The sequence below is a fragment of the Cylas formicarius genome, unplaced genomic scaffold (genome assembly GCF_029955315.1).
Source record: "Cylas formicarius isolate icCylForm1 unplaced genomic scaffold, icCylForm1.1 PGA_scaffold_10__41_contigs__length_53128322, whole genome shotgun sequence".
Lineage (NCBI taxonomy): Eukaryota > Metazoa > Arthropoda > Insecta > Coleoptera > Brentidae > Cylas > Cylas formicarius.
Window position 1 is genome coordinate 3,992,144 of NW_026844214.1, and position 14,882 is coordinate 4,007,025.

Consider the following 14,882-nt stretch of genomic DNA (forward strand, 5'->3'; position numbering starts at 1 on the left):
TTTGGCCCAATTTTTACTATACCATTAAGTTAATAGTGGTCTTTATTTAATTTTCAATACCAAATTCCAAAGGACGATTCTTGTGTTTTCGTTTTCAGGCGATTAACACTGCCCTAAAATCGTTAAAAACTGCGATGTTTAGTGATGGTACGCACAATTTCAGAATTTTAATTTTAAAGTATTGCATTAATTATAGGGAAACCTGAAAGGCTGAAATTTTCTAGGAAATCTCAAAATGTAATAAAATACCAGGCGTTCTTACTAATCTTGCTTCATTGGTGCTTTCTAATAAATCAATTAGGCTATATGATGATGTAATATCTTCTTGAAACCGACATGTGCACGATAATTTCTTTATTTTCAGGCACATGCAATATAATTGTAATAGGTTTTCTTATAAAATAAAATATTTTTATTGGAATTAAATTTGCCCCGAATTTGAATAAATAAAGTAAAAGTAGGAGAATGGAAAAGCGACCTTTTGTAATAAGCAAGCAATTATTTGTGTTGAACATAATTCCATTGAAAACGAATACGCAAAATCTTTGGTATTTTAAAGTGTTATATTTTGATTAGTTAAATTGTAGAAAAGAGTTGATTTATTACAAGGTGATCTCTTGTGGATTTTAAAAAGAATTTTTTTGTGACCGTGTAAAATAAAAAAGTTCCATAAAAAAGTATTTTGGAAATAAGCATAAAAGAATCAAGAAATAGCAAGTTCCCTGTATGTTTGTTATAATAAAATTACAATTGTTATACCAATTACCATATCTAATTAATATTTGGCTTAAAATTGCTAACGTGTCAACGCAACCTTGTCGTTAAATTGGGTTTGATCAGTCGAAGACCCGTAAGATGTTACATCCATAAAAAGCCCGGTTTATTAGTCATCTATAATGATTCACCCCATACGTTGAATTAGTACCGCATTGTGCGTGCGCTTTCCCGTCTTTAAAAAATATATACGAGCTTTTTAAGGTCGATGACTCAGGTCATGAAAGCTCGTCGTTCTTAAGGGGGTACTTATTCATCCTTTCGACATGAAAAGAAAGTAGAATGCTAGCAAGCCGCCGTTCTATTCGTCAAGGTATTAGTCATGGATTTCTGGCTGGTGACTCATATTTACATTACACTAAATTCTACTTCTGTTATAATGTATTACAAAAAAAAAACTTATTTTAGAAATTGAGTTTCTGATTTGCAACTCATTGGCAGCGTCCGGAATTGTATGACAGTTCTCAACGATTACTGATTCAATATAGCATTAAAAAAGAAAATCCATTGTTTACATTACACGTTTACATTTTGTTTTCTTTTCAAGTAATAATAATAATCAAATGCAATAATTACTATTACTTTAATAATAATATTAACTATTACAGTAATTGAAATACTAGAGTGTACCAAGGTTAAGTGTTTTAGAGGGTGATTTACTAGGTTTCGAGCATTTTCCGTGTCTTCTTTTATATTTTCAATACTAATTTCTCTCAACTGTAGTGGTTCGATCTTTTGAACCAATTCTTCAATAATAACTATTGACGGAAGTTTTAGTCTTAAATTAATTATATCTCCTTTTTGAGAGAGATTATTATTTGTTGATTTGGGCAATGAAAATATATATTTTCTCAGGAATTTGCGATAACTATAATTTAATCGGGTAGCTGAGGTTTCTTTGTATTCAATTGGAATCATTGGATCATTAAATAAATTAATTGTTTGTGGAATACAGGGTTCGTTTTTATTGAGCAGATTGTTGGGGCATAAGGATATGTCCTCGATTTTGTTGCAGTTTTCCTTTAGGTTAAAGAAATCGTGTACTGATTTCAAAAGATAGGGATTATTTATAACGGATATTTTATTATTAATTGGTATGGGGTACATACGATAGGGATCATAAGGCTTGTTAAAAATAAGGGGTATGGCTACGGAAAATATAATAAAGCCATTTTTAATCCTACCGACTGCACCAATTTTGTTTCAAAATGTGAAACTCGTATTTTTAAAAACGTAACACACAATATTTACTGACGCAAAGCGACTTAAAGACTGTCTTATCTCATAAATAGTGCGGGTATTTATATAATTATGGGTATGAATAAGCATAAATCTAGCGATTATTATTGGTTCGAAGGTTGGCAGTTTTTTGCATAACATGGCCCAATTGCAATCAAACCAAATCGTATTTAATTAACTAACTTAATAATTATTGCAAAAAACAAAAAATTCTAAACTATAACTTCGATACATCTTGTAATTCGTTTAATGAAAGATTGTCTTATTTCAAAAAATGAGTTTTTGTTCTTAACGATGTACGATGTAATGTACTAATTCAATATAGCCCCAAAAACGAAAATCCATTGGATTCAAATCCGGACTACGTGCCGGCCATTCCGGAAACGGACTTCTTCTGCCAATCCATTTATACAATGCATTTTACATTGCTATATAAGCATCATGAAAACGGCTTATATTGAACAATAATCTGTTTATTTAGAAAATACTACAACATGACACACTATCCTATCAGAAATTAAATCTGAGAAGATACAAAAAAAAATGATGGTATTTTTGCCAAAAAGTACGTGCAGGTGGTGCTATCTACAAGTTATTGCGAAACTGAGTACACCATCTATTTCACATTCCCCAAAAAGATATAAATAATATAAATAAAATAAAAACTATGAAATTACTTTTATCATCCTGTATCTCCGTAACATTAGGACGTTAGGCCGTGTAAGAATTTGAATAAAAATAGAAATAATGCATTAGAATAGAGGTAAAGTTTAGGGTGATGTAAATATGAGTCACCTGTCAGAAATAGAACACTAGCGTATTCATTTTATCAAAATATTTCGATTCGTCAAGTAAATCTATGTCCTAAAAAAAATTAATTTTATGATTTTCTTTTTTTTATAATATTATTTATTATTTTTCGGGGATGAGAAATAGATGGCGTAATAAGTTTCGCAGAAATACCTTCATTTTTTTTGTACCTTTTTCAAATTTCATTTCTGATGAGACATGGTCATTTTGTGGTATTGTTCAATATAAGCCGTTTCAGATTTGCAAATGCAAATGCAAAATGCATTGTATAAATGGATTGGCAGAAGAAGTGCGCTTTTTGAATGGCTGGCAAGGTTATTTTTGGGGCTATATTAAATCGGTAAATTATAAAATTCCTGAAGCTGTTAGTGAGTTCCAAATCAAAAACACAATCTTACATTAAATGAATTACAAAATGTATCGGAGTTATAGTTCAGAAGCTTTTGTAATAATTATTAAGTTAGTTAATTAAATAAAATTTGGTTTGATTACTATTACGTTATGCAAAAAAGTTTCAATCCTCAAATCAATAATATTGAGATATTTGTAAATGAATTTTTTCTATATAAGAAAATCTGCAGCCTACCCATACGAAACTGAATGCAAAAAAACAGTGGTAACAGTTTTTTTTTTAATAGAAAAATTTTGTGGCTTGGTAGGATTTTGCAAAATGAAAAAAAGCATAGGAAGTATCAACAAATTAATATATTAAATAATAATGAAGAAGAAAAATGTAAAATTCCATAACTTCTGCTTCATCATTGAAATCTAGCCCCTCCACGTCGAATCCATCTGCATCTTCAACCATACGTTTATCTAATTTTAAGCTGCTATAAAAAGGCAGAGCATCTCCCGGTGTAAGAGGCATCATTTCGTTTAAGTTCTTAAGTTTCTCTTCACAAATTGGTTTACCACTTGGCCACGAAGGCACTAGACCAGTTTTTTTCTCTCCTGTTTCGGTTTGTCGTATGTTTACATTTTTTTAAAATACCCGAAACACCACAAAAATTATTCAGTTTTATTCTTGTTACTATAAATCGCTTCCTAAAGGCAGTTTCTCATCAGTAGTCATCAGGCGTTGGAATGATTTTAATTTGCATTCTATATCGCTGAAATCTGAGTCGTTCGGTGAGAAGCTGTGTCTCGGGATTAGATTTGTTTTTTGTAAAATATAAAGAAGGAAAAGAGTCATTTTAAAAGTTCTGTTTTGACCCCCCACACAGGTCACTCCACAGAATAAGATGTTTCACTTCTGAGGTATGTGTAACCGTGCTTTAATATCAAAATCCCACTTCTTGAGACCCTCGTCCAGCTTCTTTTTCGACCCAAATGTAACAATATCCGCCTTCTTCTTTACCGCTGTGAGTTCCAGCATTATATACCCAGAGCTGCCTTTTATAAAACACAATATATGTGGGTATTCGTGGTAAAGGTAATTTTTTTATAAGATCAAAAGTCAAGCAGTCTTTACCTTTTCCAAAATCTTCTTTGGAAAAACAAAATTAGTTTTGTCACCCTATATCTCCGTAATTTTTGACTTTAGGACATAAGTTCATTTGGCAAATCGAAATATTGATACGAAGAATATACTGGTATTGAATAACCCATTCGTTTTGAAACGCACTTATTGTTTTTAATTCGCTGAGTACCGTTAATAAGAACAGAAAGATCGTTATCGAGATACATATATTAGTGGTGATCATAAACAAATAAAGCAAAGTGAGCAAATAGAAGCACGTTCATCGTAAAATTGGATGATTCACTTTAAAACAATGATTAAATCGCATATGAAAATTGTACCCGTGAGTTTCATAATGTGAGTCATGGTATTAGTAAACACTCTACTACATATTCTTAATTAAGGAGAAACACGGCTGAAAATTTACCACAAATTAAAAGATAGGCATCACGCATATAAACGTAACGGTTAAATTCAATATAACAAAATAAAACCCAGTTTTGCTGGTAGCGAAATTATCATCGAAGCGAACGGAAAAAGAAGGGATAGGAATAATCTGTTATGTTTGTAGTTTATCAGTGAACAAAAAAATCTTTGTTTTAAAAGTATATAATTGCTATAAAATCTATTTCAGAAACAAATACTTACGTCACTTTCACCATTGCCTATTGTTATCTATTGATCAAACTTTGACAATAAATTTGCAAAATTACTGGAATTGCAATCAAATTAATTCAGGAGAGAAAAGTAGCAGCTCACCTGAGACATCCCAGCAAAAATCCTTCTTTCTATTTTATAATCCAAACTACATTAGAATTCTGAAGTAGGTTGGAGAAAAAGATTAGAGAGTAGCAATGAGTAAAAAGCTTTAAAGGCTATGAGAAACAGCATAACAGCATTGTTAATTAGCGAAAAAAAAATTACTTGAAAAGTATAAAGCAGATGAATATTTTCTATTATGATGAGACGTGGATTAATGAGGAGATGGATTCTTAAAAGAAGAATTAAAGCTAGCTATCACAACGCTTTAAAGAGAACACCAACTTTGTCTCGGAGAATAACATTTGATTCTATATTAAAAATATTAAAATAGATATTCTATATCGTCTCCATTTTGGGCGATACATCTTGTGTATGCAGTCTCTAAATGAAGTATTGCATTTTGAAAAAACTCAGTTTCATTTGGATATTGTACACTTTCAGGTATTTGGTTCATGGACTGGTTTATTTTTCTACATTGCCCCACTAGAGTTAGGTCTGGGCTCCTCGGAGCCAAGCATAATCACCATTCACTATACCGTGGACTTAAATAGTGTGGCAGAACGTCACGGAGATGACATTCTGCCATTTTGCATTTAAACTCCATTCTGTTTTTCATCGTAGAACTCCTCTTTCAAATGTCTATCTAAATCAGTATTAATATGGTATTCAATTGGAAATAAAAAAGTTGGCAACGAAACGAGTCACCCTGTATATATGAAAACATAATAAATGAAAAAATTAACTCAAGCGACTTTTGTATTTTCTTTGTTTAATCTCCTCTAGTTCCTCAAGTGGTGCCTCATAAACGGGCCACCCTGTACATTAAATTAAATATTTACTAATAATAAAAATAACTGGCTATGATCAACACCGAGCCTCTAAGAAAATACTGGCCACTAATAACGGGACACAATTTCAAAGGTTTTGAATTTTTTTTTAATTGTAGATCGATTTTTATTAAAATTTGAATTTAAAAGACGAAATTTCTCCCAAAACGTGGAACACCTTGTAAAAAGCAACAGCGACAGCAGCTGCTGTCAACTGGAATCACATTATTTCTATTTCTGTTTCAAAACGAACGCCCAGGGTTAAGCAGTGAAAATGCAACAAAAAGAAAATAAATATTTAAAAAAAAACTAATATCTAGTGAGTTTTTCTTGAGTCACCAATAAGGTATACGACAAATTCTTGAGGAATGGTATCAACTTCCTCTTCAAGCGCAATTAGCAATTCATAAAAGCATATGGTTAAACTGAAATCTGGATAAAATTTCTGAAATAGCGTGGTCACTGAGGAATCAATGCGCAATGAAAGAAAACTGGCAAATTGAAACGGACAGTTCGCATTTATTTCCTTGAGATAATCTTTCTTTTTAAAAAACTCAAATGTTAATAAACCCACTTTTAGGAATCCAGCTTGGCTTCCAAAGCGTTCAACCATTAGTTTTTTCTTTTTCCCTATAAAACTTTAATAGGCATTAACTTATTTTCATATTTTTTTATTTTTGGTACTACATAACTCTCATCAACTACTGCTACTGCTTCTGTTTTTTTACTTTTCAAGTATTTTCGGTAACTCTAGTTAAATAATTATTAAATTGCATCATGCCTACTAACTTTTATATACTATTTTACATTTTTACATATTTTTATGTGATCTTACTACCCAAACCGTAATATTAAATTAAACTTATCTTTATTTAGACTTGTGGAAAAGCCAAGAAATGACTACATTTTTTATTGACAATAAATTAATTCTTGGTCTCTGGACACAGTTACTTAGCAAACGGCCCGACTTTGGCGTCATCGTGTCAAAATAAAAAAAAGGAATTTTTATTAGTTTCGTATTTATATATTTTCGGTCCTTGCGATTGGATAAACATAGAACAATTTGTTTCAAGAAAACTGTTGGAAAAGTCCATTTCACTCACGAGTTTATTTCACAAGAGCGGAGCGCAGCGGAGCGAGTGTTTAATAAATGACTGACTTAAAAAGTTTACCGAATGCGTTGCATACCATACTTTTTCTGCGACCGTTAATTTTTGGGCACATTTTCGCAAAACAACAGGAATATATTCACTGGCATGACCGTCATAATTGACAAACGTCATAATTCAAGACGTGGGAAATATCTCCGAAAACATCCTAGTGCTTCCAAACCCGTGCGGTAAAATCCCGAAAATGTCCGAAGTCGCTCGGATCCCTGGGAAACGAAACTGACGTGGTAAAGTGACGCTTCCCGCACTCTAGATCTAGGTATTTTACAGACGTAGAAAAAAAGAATTACTTTCTCACATTTGTGTCAATCAGTATTCAAGTTTGTGTTTACCGATTCATTATTAGGTAGATCTTTGCTTTAACTTAAGTTCTTTTTAAATTTTTCAATGAAACAAAACAATATATGTTTTATATTTGATAATAATTGAAATTCGCTCTCCTTTTGTGTATGTGAAAATTGCTATACAAATTTGTACTTATAAGGGGTGTTTTTTTTTCGATGTATAGAACTTTAAGTTGCAATAAAACAACGATGGATTATTCGATTGACAAGAATTTTAATTATCCGAAAGATAATCTTGTGGCATTACATTTTAAATATGATTTCTGGCATATGACCGCCACGGCTGGCGCGGATGTGGTCCAATCTGGACGTACAATTTTCGATGACTTTTTCCAACATTTGTGGCCGTACATCGGCAATAACACGGCGAATGTTGTCTTCCAAATGGTCAAGCGTTTGTGGCTTATCCGCATAGGCCAATGACTTTACATAGCCCCACAGAAAGTAGTCTAGCAGTGTTAAATCACAAGATCTTGGAGGCCAATTCACAGGTAGAAAAGGTTAAATTAGGCGGTCGCCAAACGTGTCTTTCAATAAATCGATTGTGGCACGAGCTGTGTGACATGTTGATCACCATTGACTGTAATGTTCTGGCCATCATCGTTTTTGAAGAAATACGGACCAATGATTAAACCAGCCCATAAAGCGCACCAAACAGTCAGTTTTTCTGGATGTAACGGTGTTTGGACATACACTTGAGGATTAGCTTCGCTCCAATTTGTTTGTTGTCAACCAGAAGTGCCCTTCATCGATAAACAAAATTCGCTTATGAAAATCGGGAACAACGGCAATCTCGTTTTGGGCCCATTCGATGAATCTACGCCTTACTTGATGATCGTTTGGCTTCAATTCTTGCACGAGTTGGATTTTGTAAGTACGTAAACAAAGATCCTTCCGCAAAATCTTCCATAAAGTGGATGGACACAGATCCAATTCCTGTGCTCGATGGCGGATGGAGTCATTCGGGTTTTCCTCAATGCTACGCTCTACAGCGGCAATAGCTTCTTCTGTACGCACCGTACGGCATCTCTGCGGATGCAAGTTATCAATAAGAGTAAACGTGGTGCGAAAAAGTTCCGTGGTTAATCGAATTAACTGCTCTGATGGACGATTTTGTCGACGATAAAATGGACGTAGTGCGCGATACGTATTCCGCACAGAACTATTATTTTCGAAACAAAATTGCACTATTTGCAAGCGTTGTTTAGGCGTGAGTCTATTCATGATGAATTGCAAACCAAACTGAGAATAAATTACTTGACAGCTGTTAAATCAGTCGCCATTTTGATCAGTAATGCCAACTTAAAGTTCTAAACATCGAAAAAAATCACACATTACTTCCTATTTCCGTAGTAGTGAATGCTCTTTTTCGAAATTGAAGTTAATTAAAACTTATTTAAGATCATCCACATCTCAAGAAAAAGTTTTATTATTAGTAAAATCATTATTTAAAATATTTAATTATTAATTACAATAAAAGTAAGAAAAAATTCGTTTTAATATTAGATAAGTTAATGAGTGCAATAATTCTCAAATTGAAATTAGTAACATTTGAGTTGTTCTTGGGTTTAAGTGGTTCCATAATATTAAGATCCTTCAAATTTTTCGCTTTTATTCAACGTTTCATTCAAGAATTAGAAAAGTACCAATATGAATATTTTGACCTTGAAGTTTGTGTTTATTTTTAGCTGCTAAGAGGTTATTTAATTTTTGGTTAATTTTCAACACCGTTACTACAAGAAAGTGGAATTAATTTTTAATTTATTGCACTGTGATGTAACTAAGTTAAGTTACTAATATCTTTTCGATCCTTTACAGCATTAACTTCTTTTTTAATCCGAATTATTTCTTTCATGGAGGAGTTTTGATTATTATTATCTTGGGCTAACATTTTAATTTCGTTTAAATTGAAATTCGTAGTTTGTTAAATTTTTATATTCATGTAAAGCGGAAGCGGCGATTTTAGTTTTTTTTTTTGTAGAAGATGCCGTTCCAATCTATTTTTTTGGGCAATTTAAATACGGTATTCAAAAAAAAGAGTTGAACTGATATGGCTTTTACTTGATGAAACTCCATTTAACAAAACAAATAAGAACTAAAAGTTTAGATTTTACATAGTAATATAAAATTCACTATCGAGATTGAACAGGATAACTCTATTAATCTTTTAGACTTAACTATTACGAAAACGCATAACAAATTAGATTTTTCCATTTAACAAGTTCATACATAGGAGAACCCAGTGAAAAGTTTCAAAACATTTGTCAAAATGTGGTTTAAGAATAGCTAACTAACAAAACAATAGGAAATTTTTTAAAAAACAATAAAACGAAATGTCCAAAATCCCAAAAATCAGGGGTCTACAGGTTGAAATGCGGATCTTGTCCTAAAATTTATATTGAACAAACAGGTAGATCCTTCAAGAAACGCATTAACGAACACAAAAGAGCGTTTAAAAACAATAGTCTAGATTCTAATTATGCTACACACTTAAACACAGAAAAACATATTTTCGACGACAATTTTGATATTTTACATACAGCCACAAAAAGTACAAAATTAAATTTATTGGAAGTCATGGAGATTAACAAAATAACACATTCAAATGTATTGCTTAACGATCAATTGAATTCAAATACCTCTCCTTTATTGAACTTAAATCCTCACAACAACATTAATTAAGGTAATATGATCATTTTTCTATATATATATATATATATATATATATATATATATATATATATATATATATATATATATATATATATATATATATATATATATATATATATATATATATATATATATATATATATATTAGCAGGTAATTTGTAAATATTACATTTGATAGAGACAGGATGTTGTTGAAACAATTTTTATGTAAATATATATAATTTTGTGAAAATCTGAACTTTTCGTTCTTATTTATTTTGAAAAAACATTTGATTTCATGTTGAATTTTTCTTTTTAATGTAGAAAAAAAAATATATGTTACAAAAAAAAGTTCCAGAATTTAAAGAACATTTAAAAAACAAAAGTTCATACACGTTACGATTATATCCGGCAACACCGCATGGCCAAAAATATTTTACATAGGATGCTCATACCCGCTTACCAAAGTATCCAACATTTCAGGTTTTTGGCGTAAGGCGTTCTTCATAAACGTCTAATAAGACATTCGCCGTGAATAACCAACGAGAGTATATAACTTGCTGCAATTTTATCATTGTCCGTAAATAGTTTTGTAACTATTCTAGAGATAAGTATTTAGGTAATGCATATTTATTATATGAATTCCAAAATTAAACAATTAAGAGAACCTCATATCAAGAAATGTTTATTTCATTTTGTTGTTCGTAAAGGGGTGAGTGGGGCAAGGCAGCCCCCTGGGGTAAGGAGGCCCACCTCAAAAATTAATCAAAATATTCTATTCCCTATTATAGTGGAGAGCGGGGCACTTTGAACACTTTTAAAATAAAATATTATATTTGTCATATTGAGCTACATATCAAGGTATATAATTTCTTTATGAATAGACATGCTATTTGTGCTACAAAGTAAAAATTAAATTTACTTATTTTTACTTATTAAAGTAAAAATATTATTTTTCAAAAACACATTTTTGTTCAAATGTGCCCCTGGCCCCTAGTTCAAATTTACTAAAATCAAATTTGAAAGTTAATAGGTATGATCTTCTTTGACAAGGAACAAAAATTGAAAACCCAATTTCTTTTTTAAAAAAGAAACTAGAAACATATTTTGATCTTATATATATATATATATATATATATATATATATATATATATATATATATATATATATATATATATATATATATATATATATATATATATGTATATGTATATATATATATATATATATATATATATATATATATATATATATATATATATATATATATATATATATATATATATATATATATATATATATATTCTCACGTATTGTGTGATGACACCATATTCCGGGATATCATCCGTTCGCTCGTTGAACTCCGACTGGAATCCTGCATCCGACTGGAATCCTGCAAATCCTGCATCCGACTGGAATCCAGCAGACGTTTCGCCAAAATCTCACTTGGCATCTTCAATGCTCGCGCTCCGAAAACACTTCGAACACTGTGTTCGAAGTGTTTTCGGAGCCTTTTCTTTCGGTACGAGGAGTTGCTTTAGGAGACGGTCTTATTGCTTCAGGAGTAATTGTTACTTTTCCCCTTATATTTTCAATGTTCCTGTTTATTTTTGCGTTTTCAGGTTTTCGCAAAAATAATACTGGGTACCTTTTCATAAAGTTTTTCATCCATTCCATGCCCGCACTCTTCTTATCTAACCATTTTTTAGGACACTTATCTAACACTGCTGCATATTGATATGCGAAGTTTCGACCTTCTGAGCAGATAAGACCATAATTCATTTTGGACATTTTTAAAAAGTACCTTTACAGCGTAAGTTCTTCATCATTAGTGAAACCTTGATGCACAGTGTGTTTGCTACTATAGTTTATATTTTTTGGCATTACATCCTCTTCATATTTCTTTACTCTATAGTACAAAGTGGTTGGTTTTATATTGTATATAGCAGCAGCTGACATCAGTTTCATACACTCATTGACAACACACAATACAACTCTCTCGGCATCTTCTTCGTTAACATCTTTTTTTTTGTAATTTCTTACCATTGTGATTCACAACTGCAAAAGAATATCAATTGAACTTATCTAACTATATTTATCAATTATTTTAAAAAATAAATAAACATCATTTGTTCAAATAGCGGGGGCACTTTTGAACATTTTATTCATAACTGCCCGACAGATTTTTTTCAAATCTGCAACAATACCATTTTAATTTAATTAACTTATAAATAAATAATAATAATAATTAAAAAATAATACTTACGTTTTCAGTAATCCGTTTACAATAAAAAATAAAAATGTTTGGTTTCGTTTCCGTAAAGTAACTGACAAATTTTATTCTGTTTGACGTGTAGTTCAGTGTTACCAGTATTGAAAAGGTATTGGAGGCTAGGAAAGACAAATGATGCGTTCGTAAATCCAATAATTCAAAACTACCTCTGTTCTACACTGCCCCCTCCCCCCTTTCTGGTGGTTAAAAGCCACAAAAAATAATAAAAAGCTTAAGTGGGCTGCCTTGCCCCTCCTCCCCTACTAACCAAAACTAACCAAACCTAACCAAGTTGTATCTGAAAAATAAATCAATAAAAATTATGACATACAATTTTGCTAATGCTTATTTTAAGGGCGCCATAATCCAGATTCCTGTAAATTTTTATACATTTAATGTGCCCGTCCGAAATCCGTCCGCCTGGTATAATTAAACTTGTTACTTCGCGTGTCAGCCCTTTTAGAGCGTGTTATCAAGTGGACCTGAACATCGCAGTCGGGTCATGCGCCGTGCGTTCGAAGGTTAAAGATTGGTGTGTGCCATCCAGAGATGATTCATACTGTTTTCAGGTCACTTGATCGACGCGATAAATAATTAAATCAACACCTACTCTGAGTCACATTTTATAATAAAAAAAAGTGGCGCGGTTTATTTTTAATCTATAAAACTCCTCGAACATTGCGGTCAATTTTACGCAATTCCGAATCATTACGAATTTGAAATGATAAAAAAGGAATGAGTGATATTTAGAGTAAACGTCATCAAATGACGTAATGGTACTAGGAAATAATTCATTATTACATTACAATGCTCGCAAAATAAGTAAATTCTGAATTTTATAAACTTGTGCGTGTAAATAATACCATTTTAGAACGGCTGGCTCTGATAAGTAATTTATTTATTTATTTATTTATTTATTTGAGTAGGACATCCGAAGCAGCAACGTCAAAAAAGATTCACAAAGAAAGTAAGTTCCACATACAGGGTGGCCCGTTTTTGAGGCATACCACCTTATCTCAGGAACAGGGCGTTCCCTGCATATTAATACTGATTTAGATAAACCCTTGGAATAGGCATTGAACAATGTATAATAGTTTGTTGATCTTGATTATTATCCAAATGTTTAAGCTGTCGCTTATTTATTTCGCAAAACTTGCAAATTTAAATGAAAAAAAAATACAGTGTTGCCATACTTCGCGCATCATCAGTTTCCCAATTTTTTGCAAATGCCTGCATATTATATACGAATGATCTACAAATCACCGTTTCCATTTTCCAAATAAAATTGACACGAGAATAACACCCTTAAAATATATTCAGCGAATTTTGAAACATCCTGTAGAGTTGAGGAACATTTAAACCATGCAGCGTCATATGCCCGATAGTTATGAATTCTCCAAATGTAGGTCTTGTCGTTAATAGCTCGTATATTAGTGAATTATTTTTCTTTATTAATTTTTTTTGTTCATGACTTTTTTCAAGAAAATTGATGTTTTAGAAAGTTAATAAAAGTGAAGCTATAACTGTTAGAGACTACATGAATAAGTCCGCATAAAAAGCATTTTACGAAATCTAGGCTCAGTATAGAAGGGAGGGTAGTCTTTATTGTTAAAAGGAAAGATGAGGCCAGATACTCAATGAAGAAAAGTATCCAAATATACTGAAGATGTTGACCAATAATTCAGAAATGCTGATTTGAAAATCGCTGATATTATATATCGTTAAATTCGTCTTTCAATGGTCTACATCAACATAACATTATATGAAAAAAATTGAGAAAACTGATGATGCGCGAAGTATTAACGAAAAGTGTAAAGAAAAAGTGTACTTTCCTTGTATCACTATTCAGGATTTATACCGGTGCCTTCGACTTATTTTGAGTAGTTTAACTTGACTCGTGCCTTTCTTATCAGCAATAATTTAGGGAACTTCGAGTGATTGGGGGGTATATATCTCGCACCTTCTAAGGTATACGTACGTAGACGGCGTTGCATGTTTGAATTTGAGCTTTTAGAATATGATTTGCCAAGAGTAAATATACAAGTGAACCATACTTAGTTTCACTTTACGATGAAACATCTCCATCATCATAGCCAAAATTAGAACTGCTACTACAAGAAAATGATCCAATAAGCTGCCTTTGAAACGGATGCTACTGCAGTGTGATCGTGCCTTGCATTATTTTTATTAAAAAATATTTAGCACTGAGCCCGCAGTAATTAAATATACAATGGTAAGGAGGCAATCTTAAAAATTGATGAGCCATTGGAGCCATTATTTGCTTGCATGCTTCAAGTTTGTTTTGCAAATTTTGACAATTTATAACAACTCACATATGAGACCATTTTCTGGGAAATTAATCCGCTTACAGCGCAGATAATTGGTAACTTATTTTCTTGTCGATACACTTTCACTAAGTCTAGAATGATATCGTTCATTATCCATAATAACTAAAGATGACCTTTCGAGTTTCGGCAGCAGTTTTTCAAAAATGCGACCCTGTTTTGTAGCAGACACTACTGTAATTATCAGGTAAATTGTGCTATCTCTGCCGCCATTGGGATCTAATAGAC